The sequence below is a fragment of the Rhyacophila brunnea genome, unplaced genomic scaffold (assembly GCF_057557595.1).
Source record: "Rhyacophila brunnea isolate RB1 unplaced genomic scaffold, BYU_Rbru_1.0 scaffold_16, whole genome shotgun sequence".
Classification (NCBI taxonomy): Eukaryota; Metazoa; Arthropoda; class Insecta; order Trichoptera; family Rhyacophilidae; genus Rhyacophila; species Rhyacophila brunnea.
The window spans coordinates 34790485-34803242 of record NW_028232816.1 but is presented as its reverse complement, the minus strand read 5'-3'; positions in this window follow the sequence as shown (position 1 = coordinate 34803242).

The window sequence follows — 12758 nt, the reverse complement described above, 5'->3', positions numbered from 1 at the left end:
CACGGATAGTATCCACCAGAAATGTACATCGCACGAAAGCGACCGAATTTAAAGGGCGGCAAAAAATATCCATTTGTTTTTTGTAACTTTAAATTATTCAAATATTGGTGACCCCTGCCCTTCATAAAGCTGTCTTCACGGGACACAATTTTATCGAAAGTTGTAAACAGTATTTAAAAATGATTTCAGTCAGTCAGTTAGGTAACTATTTATGTACGTAGGTAACGTGCGTTACGGCTACTTTACACAACACCTTTAGAATTTTAGATACTGACGAATGGCCTGATTTTCAGACGCAATATGGATGCTTCATATTAAATAACATGGTTTGCCTTCGTATAAAATAATATATTTATTATGTGTGTGTATTTTAATCGGGAGGGGGTGGGGCTTTTAGTGATTTTGCATGAGGGTGGCTGAGTCTCCTGGGACGGGCATGGAAATGGCGTTTGTTTACGTATTGTATGATATTTCCAAACACCTAATTTAAATCATATAATGTACGTTATTACTTATTATTAATAACAAAGTTTTTACTATATTTTAATGATGGTAGGTATTAGTTTGGTATTTAAACAGGAATCAACTATATTCTTTGTCGTATTGTATTTGCTATTGGTGAGTGTGCATAGTGGCCTGAAGGTGCCGAAAGACGAAATCCGGGTTGCAAAAAAATACTGAAATGGAATTGTATAAAACTTATATCAATTAAATATCATAATATAGTATTAATAATTGAGACAGCATTTTTGTGAACCATAACATATCCACCGAAATTGGATACTACTTTGACTAAAACGCATTTATATCATCAATAACGTGCTTCGTGCTGAAACTAAATGCTTCATAAAAGGTATACACCGGAAAGAAAGACCTCAGTACAATCACAATATCCTCTGAAAGCATCCCCTGGCGTTTAGTATATTTGCGGCTTCAAACGGTGAGACAGAAAAAATATTAGGAATATAGTATTGTATTCAAACTAGAAATCCTGCAAAACTTTAGTGCACGCTATTCTCAGCCAGGGTCTTGGAAAGTTCTTATTGGGGCACTTTGAACGGTGCTTTATGTATGTTATGATTTAGCCGGCTCTCACATCTAAACTCGCCTCATCTTCCGCACAGCCATAATCAAACATACCAAAAAAGTCGATCCGGTGTTGCATATGAAGACCGCGCACATCTACCTAGCGACAGTCGCACGTAATCTTCTAAACGTATAGATATTTGGATGCGGCGATCGGCGAGCCGGTATAGGAATGACCAATTCTTAGGCGTTCGTATGCGTTCTGGCGTCTTCGACTTGCAGCCCGAGAAGCGTGCAACTTTTCGATTGCAACAGTAGATATTTTTTTCAAACTAAACTAAACTGCGGAGCTCCATTTGGTAACATGTGTTTTGTTAATAACGATGACGTCACATTGACGTATTCGACACGTTGCAGGCGGACGAGTTTTGATGTGAGAGCCGGTTTACGTTATACGCCCGTAAGGGTTTGGAAAACTTAACAAAAGAAGAAGATTTGCTTGGACACATTGTCTCTGAGACATAACTATTTTTTTGAGACGTTAATTCTGTGCTCTTTCAATTCATTCTATTAAACATGTGAAAATCCAGAAAATAATGTTATATTTTGAGAGTAACTGGTAAATTATTGTAAAGGTACAGAGGTACACACATACATAGGTTAGTTGGTTGCTTCGACTAAATGCGTTTGTGCACTTTGTCTAGTGACCGACAACTGTTTTGTAACAAGTATTATATACCTATATTATTATGACTAAAGGACTCGAATTATTTGTGTTCATATAAATATATATCTCGGCTATATTATCTTCTTCGCGAGCCCCTTGTCCAGGATTCGGAGAGAATTTTGAAAAGCTTGCGGAAAATTATAATTATTATTTGCTGTTGTTAATATTTCGGGTATCTAGTAACCCGAAATATTAACGAAATTACAAATGGAGGACAAATAAATAATTACAAGATAAAAAGAACTTTTTATATACAACGTTTTTAAATTTTCTATTGAATCATATAAACTTGACTTGACTAGCTTAAACGATCAAAAAAATTGTCATTTTGACATGTAATATTGATTTCCATAGTAACGCACGTATATATTAATAATTTAGTTGCTACGACCCCAGACCCGTAGCAACCAATAATGGGGTCGAAATAACTTTTCATACAAAACAGAATTAACTGAAAATGAATTCAATTCTACTTAAAGATGGCTAAAAGTATTAAAAACTGCATTGGCATCGTGTTCTGATATATTCTAAAAGTTTGAAATATCTAGCTAGTCGGGAAGTTAGTCAAAAATCGATTGCAAGATTTGTACCGGACAAGTAAGAATACGAGCTAAGAAAAACGTTGTAAAAATGACTATGAATGGTGAACATTATGCTAGATTTATACAGAAATAAGAAGTAATTAACGAATCAGTAATAACAATCAAGTCGATCTTTGCCCTATCGACTGCTAGCCGGAGCAGTCGAGTGGAACTGCACTCGTATCAATCACGAAATACGGTGTTATCCTCTACCACTAGCTGGAAAGCTGTCCTTATAATAATATGGCAACGGTATTGCAGTTTTTTCTTGGTTCTTTCCCATTCGTTTGACATCAACATTTTGTCTTCCCATCAGTCCAAGGAACGACCACATTTCGAAAACCTCTCCGTGACATATCTTTTTTTAGGATGTATAATTCTCCACCATAAAAAATGATTAGGTGAACGTAACTCCTAAACTAAACGCAGTAGTTAATGCTTGTATGTAAGTCGTAAATTGCGCAGCATGCGAGTTTTTGGCAATGGAAACTAATTTATTATAATGGAATAAGAAAATATTAATACTATCGACCGAGGGTGGGTACTTGACGGAATTTGAATTTGAATTCTAGTGGATACTATTCCATTTGAGTCGTTTTTTCGAAACGGGTTTCGCCTTTCGGCATCTTCAGGCAGTATGTGCACTCAACAAAAGGTGACTGACAACGACCTACAACTTAATAAATTAATACATTAAAGTAGGTAAAAACTTTATAACCTAGGTACTGTCATCTCCCTCCATTTTCGAAAGTGAAAAAACACGCTGTCACTTTTATTCTTTTTTGGTTTTTCGTCTGGGTTCGGGACTTAGAGGTGGACAAATAACACACCGGAATTGTGGTGGAAACGACGAGATGTATTTAATGTTAATATATACTAATGGTTACATTTTTTTCACAGTTACAATTTCTTTTATATGAAGCGCGAGTTAACAATGTTTACTGTCTGGCCGTCTGCCGCGTATTGTCCGCCATCTTATGTTTTGCTCCCAGCGTTGTCGAAAACGGCGACAATGGCGACGTTGCAGATATTTTTAAACGGCCGTGATCTACAGCATTGCCGGCTTTATTATTATTTATTTTCGTAATCAACCCTTACTATTTGTGGGCTTGGTACCGATTAGGGCGTCTCCAGAGACAAATGGGGACCATTTGGGAATGTTACAGTACAGTCAAAGGTCACAATACAAATTATAAGGAACAAATTATGAGTAGTTGAAGTGTTTGTAAAAAACCCCTTCCTTATCTAAAATAATACAATAGATAGGCGTATAAATCGTCAAAACCCTAATAATAGATCATTAGATAAAACTACATTCATGAGGTGTAAAATCGTCAATACTGGTAAAACAATGGCAACGTATTGGGAATTAAATGGAGTTAAATAATGATAATATATCAACAATATCAGTCTTTTTCGTCGAAATGTCATGACTGAGGACCGTAATTTGGATGATAAGTGTTTGCATTTACATATTGCTATTTTATATTTGCTATAATTTATATAAATATTATTTATTTTGTGAGGAAAGATGAAATCTTCTGGCATTGCGATTTTCGACCACGACGAAATCACTTTGCAACGGTGTTAGTGTCATTTGAAATTAACGAAATCAGCACCTAAATGAGTCGCCTGCACTGACATTAATTTGACACCATTCTACACCTGTCGAATCTAATATTGTGTCAGCCAGGTAGGAATAGGAAATATGTAAAGGGTTGTCTTTTAAAACTAAAATAACGTTGGGAACCACTCGATAAGTAGCCTACCTAAATATATTTTATTAAACCCATAATGTTTTCCATAACCGATTAGAAATGAATGATGTTAGTATTGACTTATTAATTATTGCAAAAGCTCTTTAGTGTATTTATTTAACAAACTAATATCGTTTTAGAATTTCGTTAGTTACCATAAATCATCATGAGTGGGTGAATGATAACCACTTAATAGAATGTATTTTTGATTATACTAGAATGGTAAATGTTTCTATCACATTCTCTAATGCTTAGCACAAGTAGGTACTTAGATTTATTATTAAAAACTTGGTTGTGATTCTAGCCTATTCAAATGTTTAATTACAATAATTTTCATCAATTATTTCGTATCTGTTTTTTCTCACATGAATGTTAATTAATGTCAATCCAATATTTTTAAAAAATCTTCATATATGTAGTTATAATACGGAAACACAGTACATAATAAAATATGCATCAGTAACAGATGAAAACTTAATGTTGTCTTATATGGTAAGGAATTTAATTTTTTAACCAATGTAACATATTTATTTAATTATGTATTACAATAATAATTGCTCTATCGACACTGGGAGAAAAAATATTCGTTGTCTTGTATCTGAAAATGTCGCTCTGTATGTATAATATACATACATACAGGGCGACTTCATGGCCCCCAGGCTAGGATTTTTGGCGGGCCCCCCTACCTATCGCTAAAGATAAAGGCAGTGTGATGCTCTACAGTAGCGTTTTCCAAATGATGTACGCGGTAAAATTAATGTGTATATTTAGTGTTCTTTTTGTATGGTTTAATACTTCCATTTGAATAATTATGGAGTTGTCGAAATAATAAATAATAACATTATCGAAGAAAAAAAGTCTTTTTTTTTTTGCTATTAGAGAGAATTTGTGATGTGTGTTTATATCACTTATCTGGTCGAATCACCACGCCGGGCCCCCAGGCTAGAGCCTTGTCAGCCCCCCCCCCCCTTATGGGGGCCATGGATTTTATATCATATATTTGGTATTATTTGATATATTAAATATTTGATTATGTTAAATTCAACCATGTAAATTCATTCTGTTATTTTTCTGGGGAACGTAAAAAACTTTACAATCATCACCATTTAATCGTGTTTTCTAATGTTCATAAAATCAAATAGTGATTTGTATTTTATTTCAACTGCTTGTATTAATAAAAATTTGTACCAGGCCGGACGATCATATGTATTTTTTTTGTGTTATAAATGCACAAAACCTATAATTGAAATTTTAACTGTGGTTCTTTTACCGTCGCAGCGAATGGAAATAGAAGGCGGTTACAGTACTATTCGATTTAAAATAATGGCTACTAATTTCACTCTAAATTTTCATGCTGATTTTCGAATATAGTCTGATTTATAATAATATTATTTTCTGTGGTTTAAGTCAATTTATGATTGGAGCACAATTTTATTCATTACCTACTACTGTACTTAACTATACAATTTAACTCTTGTAGGAGCGAAAATGGTAATATATGGTTGTTAGTTTAATATAATTATATTTATACAATGTATACAATGTACATGGTTGTATGCACAGATAGGTCCACCAGCCTCAAACAGTGAAAAAAATTGACAGCTGTCATATTAACTGTGTTGTTTAACCATGACGTTTACTTTTTTTTTTTTTTTTTTAAATCAATTTTATTATTTGAGTAAGTACCAATTATCTACGCAAACACGAAAGACTAGCAGTATTAAATATGCCTTTGTCACGTTCATATGTCCACAATAGTTTTATATTTATGTAGTAGGTACTGATATGGGAGGGCAATAACCATGTTTAATGAAATCGCTTCGGATATTGATATATTCCACTTACGTGAGAGTGAATTTAGGTGGACGTTATTTTATAAGTTTTAGGGTCTATCAATAGTTCACTCTGTGTGCTTCTATCTACTTTTATTTATGTTATTTTATTTCTTTTCTTATTTTTAACATTGCTCTGTATTTATATTTCAAAAATTATTTTAACGCTCATTTTATGTCATGTCGTGAACGCTTTAAGTTTATAATTAGTTATGTTCATTTTACTTATGTAAAACAAATAAATTTGAATAAATAAACGCACTCTTAATAAATTTGATTGCCATGTCGATAAATAATATACGAATGTCGAAAACACTGTACGTCTAACCGCTGATAAAATCAATTATGAAATTATTAAAAGTTTATTAGAACTGTTTATTTGTAGGTCAGTATGTGTAATAGGATTTTTCGGATTTGAATTTAATCGACAATCAATTTAAAAATAACAACAATGTTGATCGCGAGAAGGAACATTATTTTGTTAATAAAAAAAATAAAAATTTTCCGTTAAAAAATCATTTTAATATTTTAAGTACCAATTATCTACGCAAATACGAAATAGTAAAAGTATTAAATATGTACTTATTCTTGCTATATTCATATGTTAATATATTGACGCCATCTTAATAATTTTTCAATAAATAATTTACGAATGATGAAGAAACTGTACGGTTGATAAAAACAATCATGACTTTATTAAAAGTTTATATTATTTTTAATTTGTACGTCAGCATAGATTAAATAACAACGGAATGTCATTTTGATACTAAAAACAATCGCATTCATCATGCAATTTTGATGACTTTCGTCGTTATCTTGATTGGACGTAAGGTCAACATTTTATGCTTCTTAGAAAATTATATTAAATAAATGACACACTTCAGTTATGATGTATGTGTACTGTATTTCATTATAGAATGCCAAACAGGATAAAAGTGCATTAGGTCGTTATAAATAATATAAGCTGGTGATAATTTATTTTTGGATAGAATATATGTTGTAATTATTAATATAATGTTAATGTCAAAGGAAGTGATAGCATGTATGTCAAGTGTTGTAAGACAGTGTTTCCCAACCGCCGGTCCGCAAATAGTATTGATGCCCATTTTAAAATGGCATATTATGTCAAAATTTTTAAGCATAAAATCGTCATTCAAAAAATTAAGTAAGTAAGTATACAAATATTAGTATTCTTCTAATGCCTGATAATAATAAGTACAAACAAGCTGATTCCAGTTCTCTCGGTTATGCGCGTTGCGTTGCCACGTACTTCCGCAGAATCTTATCATTCCAGCGGCCTTTAGGTCTACCTTGCAGACGTTTTATACCTCTTGGGTACCACTGGATGAGTAAATTTGTCCAACGATTGTCCTAGCTATGTGTCCAGCTCATCTCCATTTGAGGCTTTTAACTATTCCTACTACTACTAACTATCCACTCATTCCTCTTGTTGGCCTTTCGTGTTATACCCAGGATGCAATTCTCCATACCACATTGCACTACTCTAAGTTTCTGGATGTTTCTTTTATAATAATATTATATATTATATTGTTACAATAAGTGCTATGTTTAACAGCGCCTCTCTTGGGTGAGCTAAATTTTAGAGCGAGATAGACAATTTTGACTGTTTAGACGGCTAACTTATTGTAAAAACTATTATAATACTTCGATACAAACATAATGAAAAACTACGCTCGATATCTGCCGATAGCAGTCTTGTGTATAGAATAGATGCGCAGATATAGTTAACAATGTATAATATGTTTGTAAAATATAACATAATGTTCCCATTTAAATACGTTAATATGGGTACAATTAAAAAATGCTTTTATTAAAAAGGTAAGGCTTAAGAGCGGAATGCAGAAAAATTTGTCATAACTAAAATTTCCTTAGCAGAAAACACTATGCAGAAACATTGTCCTTAGTTAAGATCATGTTGTCTATGGTTCACGTCGTCTTAAAGCTTCGTTCGTTTTTTCTATTGAAAATAATACCAAATTTAAAATTTCTATTTCCTATAGTTTAGGTAAATTATTTTATAATTGTTAACGATGACAAAAATATGACAACTGCACTTTATAAATGCAATAACTATAAATACATATTAATATTTAATTATAATTCTCTTATATTTCCGTTATAAGTCATTATACGTGATTCCACAGGCACCGCAGGATATTTTTTTAACATTGTAACACTAGCGTCAAGTGTCATTCTATCATCTGGCATCTTGTATTTCTGCGGGCTGGCATATAAAAAGTAAAATAAAATTCTGCAAGTACATGCCAAATGAATTAACACAATCAATATTCATATTGAGATACATTGTTAAATGAATTTGAGTGTATGGACTGTTTTATAGACACGCGAATTTATTTTGACAGCAGCTGTCAGTGGTAAATGGTAATACAGAAGGGGCGTGTTCATAACAAAAGTAGTCTATGGTTAAGGATTCCTTAACTCTATACTCAGTATAGTCTATAGTTAAGTCATGCTTTTCGGCAACTTATCCTTAAGATCGAAATCTTGGATTCTGCATAGGGCTCTTAAGGTTTAAACAATCGCCTAGTAAGGAGTTTTCACCACTGGGTGACTGATAAAAGACAATATTTTGAATACCTGAGTTAGCTTGCTACCACAGAACAAATTATTAGGTAAATATAATTCCAATAGGCCTTATTCCAATACACAACAACTAATACTTTTGACGCAGGGTTTTGAATGTGTGAGTATCCTAAGAAAATCAACTACCTACGCATTATATACGTGCAATAGTGCGTTTTGCAACCTTCAATACACCAATATTAAATGAGCATCAATACATAAACCTAGAACAGTTGTCAGTATTTGACGTATGACGTATTCTTGACATGTGTTAAAATTTATCGCGTAATCTTCCTTATTCGAGATCATTTGCCTGCTTCTCCTTACCCGTGAGATATTTCAGTTGCCATGAGCTCCCTGCTTGCTGCTTACTATGATATTATGTAATAATTGAAGCGTCTAGTTTCGAAAGCCCCTAAAACGATTTTAGGTAGTTCTGAGAAAAATGAGAAAAACTATTTTGGGTAGTTTTGACAAAAATGAGTGAAAATCATATTATATATTCAATCTGTGACCTTGAATTCCTTTTTTAATTCGTTACATTCTAAAGAGTATTTTGGCTTTCCATTTTAGGGGTATTTGAAAAGCACACCCAACCATTTTAGCAGGTTTTGAAATTAACCCTAATTTTTGATCATACGTATTGACGGTTTTTGACGTTTTTTAAAGTTCAATCTTTGGCCATCATATAGGTAACAAAAATATCCATCTAAATACATATCTAACACAAAAAATTTTAAAAACCGTTTTAAGCACTTTTGAAACTAGGCGCTTCGTATATCGTTTGATGTAAATTATTGTTCGTTTGGGATAGATACCTACTCAATTACGTATCTATACAAGAGACTTATTCAAAAATGTATCAATCATTTTGTTACCGAACACCCTATTATATTATATTGGCATCGGATATCTAGTTTTTTTTTTACTAGGGCTGAGAATGTGTATTACCTCCCTTTTTCCAGTGCTTGAAACGTATATGGGCCCTATTTTGCTAGCTTGCTGACAAGTCATGCGAGTCGTACGTATTTTCTTTTGAAGCAGGAAAAAATGTTTAGAAATAGGTCAAAACGGTTGAACGACTGGCGCACAGGGATTCGAATACCGATCTAAACCGGACGACTGTTTGTCAATGTGATATTGAATCACTATTTCAAAACTGGGCATTCTTTCATAAATTACAGCAAACATATTATTTCCATTAAATGCACTTCGTGACCGCATTTCTACAACAGTCCAAACCAATCGTCCCCCACCACACTTGGTCTTAATCGAGCGTATCACGAGGCCCTACGTTTCATAAGACGCATAATATTTTTTTTACGCCTCGAATGTCTCAGGAGCAGATACCCAAGTCTAAGTTCGCCACGCCCTCTAGTGTACGTTGACTGAGTTTACTTGAGTTTATAGACTTTCTAATAAAAGTGCCCATGGGAGAGAGGAGCACGGTGAACTAACAAATTTTTTTATAATAATTAATAAATATATAGGTAGGTACTTAGAACAAAAACCAAGCTAAAACAATACGGACATATGTGATAGCTATCTAAAGAGATCATCACGTTCGCAATAAGACGTCGCAATTTTTTTAAACGCAACAAAATTTGCCTTTATGACGACCAGGTCTGATGGGTCCAACAGCTCTCGAGAACGACGTGTAATTGATTGTTCTGGATTTTCAACCACATTTTGATTCACAACATCGATATTTTCAGCAGTACGTTTACGTTTCTTAACATCACAAATATTATTTGACTTGAAACTTTGCCCGAAACGTAGCTCGAATAGATTCATTATTGTTGTATTAAATTTTGACAATTATGCATATATGCTGTACCCCTATATACAGTACTTATATGATTATGCTGTATACCTTCTATCAGAGCGTTGGAGCAGAGCTCGGAGCAGGAACACGCAGCAGTGGAGCAATGGAGTTTGACCCGGAGCACCGAAAATTTGTAGTGCTCCACTGCTTCAGATGTTTTTTTATTATTATTAAATTTTCGTCCTAAAATAAATGAAAATATTATTTTTGACACATTGCAGCACGGGAATTATTTGAAATAATGCAACACTGCCGAGTGATACACAAACTCACTTTTTTGACAGAAGAGGCAGATAATAAAGACGATTTGCTGTCGGTTTTGTTAAATGAAAAGGACGACTAATAAACCTTATTTTAAAACTACTTATTTATTAATTTTTATACTTACCTACATAATCACATAATACAAATTTAAAAAAATTTCCCGGAGCGGAGCAGTCCCTGGCGCGGAGCAACTCAAAAAAAAGTCCACTCCAACCCTCTGCCTACTATCACTATTATGCCTATTCCATATTATTATTATAAAAAGTCTTCAATTTAAGGGAATTAGAATACCAATATTATTTTTTAGTAAAATTACCCGGCAATGTTAGTTGACATGCTTAAACTCATAAACTTTCTGGGGTTGTCGAGTACATAATATTATATTCTACAACATATGAGTATAAAAAAGTAGTATTAGTGCATAATAGTAAGTATATAAGTTCTTTCCATAAATTATTACCTACTAGAGATGGGAAAACTGGTCGATTTTGAAGACTAAGTATACTTACTACCAGTATAAAAAAATACTTAGTATGTAAACTTGTTTCAAAATACTTACTAGTATTTGGAATACTATATAGATCGTTTGGCGTGCGTATGCGACAAAAGTTTCATACTCAACTGAAACTAAAACCAACTCCATATTATTAGTATTTTAAAATACGCATCGGCTCAGGGAACTCAGACTGTGTATCGGCTTCAATATAATCGCTAAAAATACGCTGAGCTCCGCTTGTCGAAAAGTCCCATTTATTATAAAATTTTAAATTTATGAGTTGTTTTCTGTTAGGTTACAATATTATTGTTAACAAAAATGAATAACAGTGTTTTTTTTAATTTTAAACATGTTTTGAGCGGTATATAACAAGCCTAAGCCTATGCGTCATCTCACCACTGTGCTGCGACACAAAATTTACGACCTATTATTATTCATACATTCGAACGCAATAGACTAAAAAATTAAAACATACCTATATTCAAGTACTATTTCGTTCATGCACATTTAATGTCAATAGTGTTGAAAGTCTACCAACTGGCGACTGCACAGAACAGCGACTCGCGATGATATCATCACAAGTTTTTTGGAATAAGTTTATTGGGCCACAAATACTTAGTATGGGTAGTTTCATCCGAAACTTGAGTACACAAACTGGTGACAGTATTTCCAACTCACCTCTACTACCTACTACAAGTTTTGAAACTAGAGCTCCTATATGTGATTTAAGCCTGCAAACAAAAGCCCCATATGAATTTGCCCTACTTCTTTAAAGAGTCACTCTATTTTTGTTCCAAGTCTTTTACTATTTCGAATAATATAGTAATTGAATAAAAAGGTCTATGAACTCTAAATAGTAGTTTCTCTTGAATAGTTTTGATTTAAGCAAAGGGATATATTGTTTTCATTGTCCTATTCGCATAATAGCATATTTTTTATATCACCCCCTTTAAAACAGATTTCAAGATGGATAAGTATTAATAATAATATTATTCAACAATTCGAACACATGTACATATTAGAAAAATAATAGATAAGCACCCTAAACACATAGTTATGATTAATTTTTGGGTGATAAGGTAGAGAATATGCTTCATAACTTTACACTCCGGCGCTGGGATGAAAATGATGTAATATATTCTAAAAATATGTTTTTTATATAATATAATTATTATATATATTATATTTATTTATTACTAGATAATATATTAATACAATAATTGAATATCATTTGATCTAATTTTATACGAGATAATCAAGCAAAGAAGTATATTCAGTGAAGTAAAAAGAGCAAAAAAGTGCAAAGTTATAAAACGTATATTCTAATGCCGGGTCCACACTGGCAACATGTCGCGCGACAACCTCGTTAAATTTTACGATAAGTATGATGATTATCGTAAAATTTAACGAGGTTGTCACGCAACATGTTGCCAGTGTGGACCCGGCATAAGATGACTGAATTGGTGGAATCCGATGGATGCAGGTTTGAGTCCCGCTTAAAAAAACTGTTTAAAAAGAAATCGGTTAGTTTCATGTTCAAACACGCGTGTTAACATCATTTTACTCCCTACTTCAATTATAGTTTGTCAATTTATGGCTACGGCCGTATGTTGTAGCTTAACCACTGGGGAACGCCAAAAGAAATG